This window comes from Mastomys coucha, unplaced genomic scaffold, assembly GCF_008632895.1.
Source record: "Mastomys coucha isolate ucsf_1 unplaced genomic scaffold, UCSF_Mcou_1 pScaffold18, whole genome shotgun sequence".
NCBI classification, from domain to species: Eukaryota; Metazoa; Chordata; class Mammalia; order Rodentia; family Muridae; genus Mastomys; species Mastomys coucha.
The window spans coordinates 70,810,047-70,812,962 of NW_022196900.1; the positions used below are offsets into that span (position 1 = coordinate 70,810,047).

Consider the following 2,916-nt stretch of genomic DNA (forward strand, 5'->3'; position numbering starts at 1 on the left):
GCCCTCCCCCTGATCCCAATACCACTCCAAACCCGTGGGCTTTTGGTTTGTTTGATTTGGTTTGTTTTGGTTTGTTTTTTGCCCCCCCAGCAGCGTCTCAGTTTCTACACTCCAAGGTGATTTTTCCTTTCTCTGGAAGAGAAAAGCCCCTCAGCCACTGCCGGCGTTGCTATAACAACTTAGCTGCAGCTCTTTAGACAGATCCATTTCCTTAAATCATTTAAGGAAAATTAGCTGCCATAACAACATGGAGCTGCTTTGAAAAGAGACCAACACAGGGCTAGGTGGCTCCTCTTCCACTCTGTGCCTCTTGGAGCCCTCCAGATGAGGCGCTCTCTTTTTGTCAAACAAACAAACTATAACACACTTACCTGACAGAGAAGCTGGTGACATGGTCAAATAAGAAACATAGAACCATCACCCATTCACACCGATCCATTAAATACACAAAAATACAGATGCAAATGCCACAAAGGAACATGTAGGAAAATGGATGCATTCATATACATAAAATGGAAAACACATATTACATATATTATTACGTATATAATATATGCATATGTTTTTGTATGTATGCATGGTAAGTAAAGCAGACCTCAGGCACGTGTAGAGATGTACATGATTACACAAAGGCTCTGAGTGCAAACACAGCTGCAGCCTATGCTTTATCACTCACTTAAAATGGAAAGAGACAGCCCATGGTTCATGAGAACTGTTTCTAGGGTGAGAAAGGATTCTGGATCAGCAGACAAGGAGAGCCTGAGATGGTACCTCCTGGGGTACCTTTATGTTCACAATGCCAGGCCTCCACTGCCTGGTCGGGGAGTGGGGCAAACCTACCTTAGAGATTGGGAGTGTTCCCACTCCCATTCCTACTTGTAGGCCAAGTGAGAAGAAAAGGGGCCAGGACATTTCAAATGAAAAGATTCTTTCTCTCACATTGCAAATTTTATCCTTCCCTGGGAAAAGGGCAACATCACAGCCAAAGCAACATCAACAACAAACAAACAAAAAAACAAAACAACAAACAAAACAAAATAAACATATCCCTGAGACATCTGAGCCTCACTGAGTCCTCAGGACCTCTGGAAACTGAACAGTGGATCTCCACACCTCTGTCCTAGATCCACAGCTATGATGTTATCCTAGCAAATGAAACTGTGGGATTTTTAATGTGTAGCTGAACTACTCATTTGCTTGCAGCTCTCAAGCAAGTGACCCCTCAAATCCAGGCTTTTAATTCCTCACCCATATACCACAAGAAGGTCAAAGAATGGTCTCCAAGAGATCATTCCAGATACACAGTCAATGTCAGTTTGAACTTCTTTGTTGACAACACTGCACGATCCACTCACTGACACACAGAACATCTACAAGCCTCAAAAGTCCCAGCTGTCATCAGAGATGCCAGCTTGATAAATGTATGTAAGCATTCGTCACAGAAGCTCTGTAGACGTTAGCTTCCTAAGCTCCAGTGTGCCCTTCTGCCAGCAGGAAAGAACAACTGGCCCACTTACCTCACCAGCAGTACAAGATCCTGATGGACTGAACATAGAACATTTTCTAAAGAAGAGGGATTACTGCCTTGGGCTAGAGTGGAAAGGAATGTCCAGAGTGTGTCCAGCTGCTAGAAGTGTCATGAGAGGACAATTCAGTGTGTCCACAGCACTACCATAGGTCACACTTATATATACTCACGTACTTTCTCAGTCCTTCAAGCATGGCCCAGGAAGTCAGGAAGTAACCACAGAGGGGAAGGTTCAGTATGGTAATAAAAAACTTGAAATGGATAACATGTGGTTCAGGGAATCTGAAAACAGACGGATGTGATTCATGAAACTTTTATAGTTTTTTCCAGTGGTTTGAGACAGTTTATGAAAGTTTAAGGAATTTGAAAAGATACTATCATTTTTCTAAAGGGTGATTTCCCCCACCCATGATAAAATATGGGTCTATTACTTGTTTGTTTTTAACAAAGTAGATTATAACTTTGGCAGAAAGCAAGGTGGAAAGATGGCTCTCTTACTTCAGAGTAAAACTCCCGTGGAGCTAGTGGCCCTCTGCTACATCTTTCATCCTGAATGGCCCAAGGCACCTCTTATCAACTGACTGGATACAAATTGCTCAATTTCATTGGAAACAACGGATTCTGGAGAGTTCTCTTTGAGTCCATTCCATCTAACTCCTTATAGCTCAGTTCTTAGGAAACAGAGAATCCTGCCATCTCCTCTGCTTCCTGTAAGTGCTAGTATACATGTAAACCTTTGTAAAGAGCATACAGGAAACTGAGCCATTGCTTCATGCTCTCAGCTAGGTACTTCTCTCCAAGGCCCCACAGCTCTACTTCCCACACTCCACCATAAATTGTGATCTCTTTGTGCCTTAATCATTTCTGTGTCCCCAACATTATGAACAAAGTGAAGGCCCTCAATGAATGTTGAGAGAGGGAGAGGGAGAGGGAGGGAGGGAGGGAGAGAGAGAGAGAGAGAGAGAGGAAGAAGAAGAAGAAGAAGAAGAAGAAGAAGAAGAAGAAGAAGAAGAAGAAGAAGAAGAAGAAGAAGAAGAAGAAGAAGAAGAAGAAAGGTCAGTAAAGAAGAAATCCTCTTTTTAAAATCTGGATTGTCACATGAATGGGTTTGTAAGGGATAAATGTGGAGCTAGGATGGTAGCTCAGTGGGTAACAGCATTTGACACAAGCATGATGACCTGAGTTCAAATCTCCAGGATCCAAGTAATACAAAGAGCAGTTGCATGTGTCTATAGTTCTAATGCTAGTGTGACAGGATGGGAGGCAGAGACAAGAGAATGCCTGGAAGTATACATGCAAGTGAGCATGTACACAACACACAAACACACACACACACACACACACACAGAGGGGGAGGGAGAAGGGTAGGGATAGGGGGAGGAGGAGGG

General features: G+C 43.1%; 1 protein-coding gene across 7 annotated transcripts in view; it reads left to right on the top strand.

The window, feature by feature from the left end:
* LOC116096412 (BEN domain-containing protein 5) overlaps positions 1 to 2,916 on the top strand; it is a 1,197,642-nt gene that overhangs the window by 1,076,235 nt on the left and 118,491 nt on the right. The gene's annotated exons all lie outside the window — the stretch shown is intronic.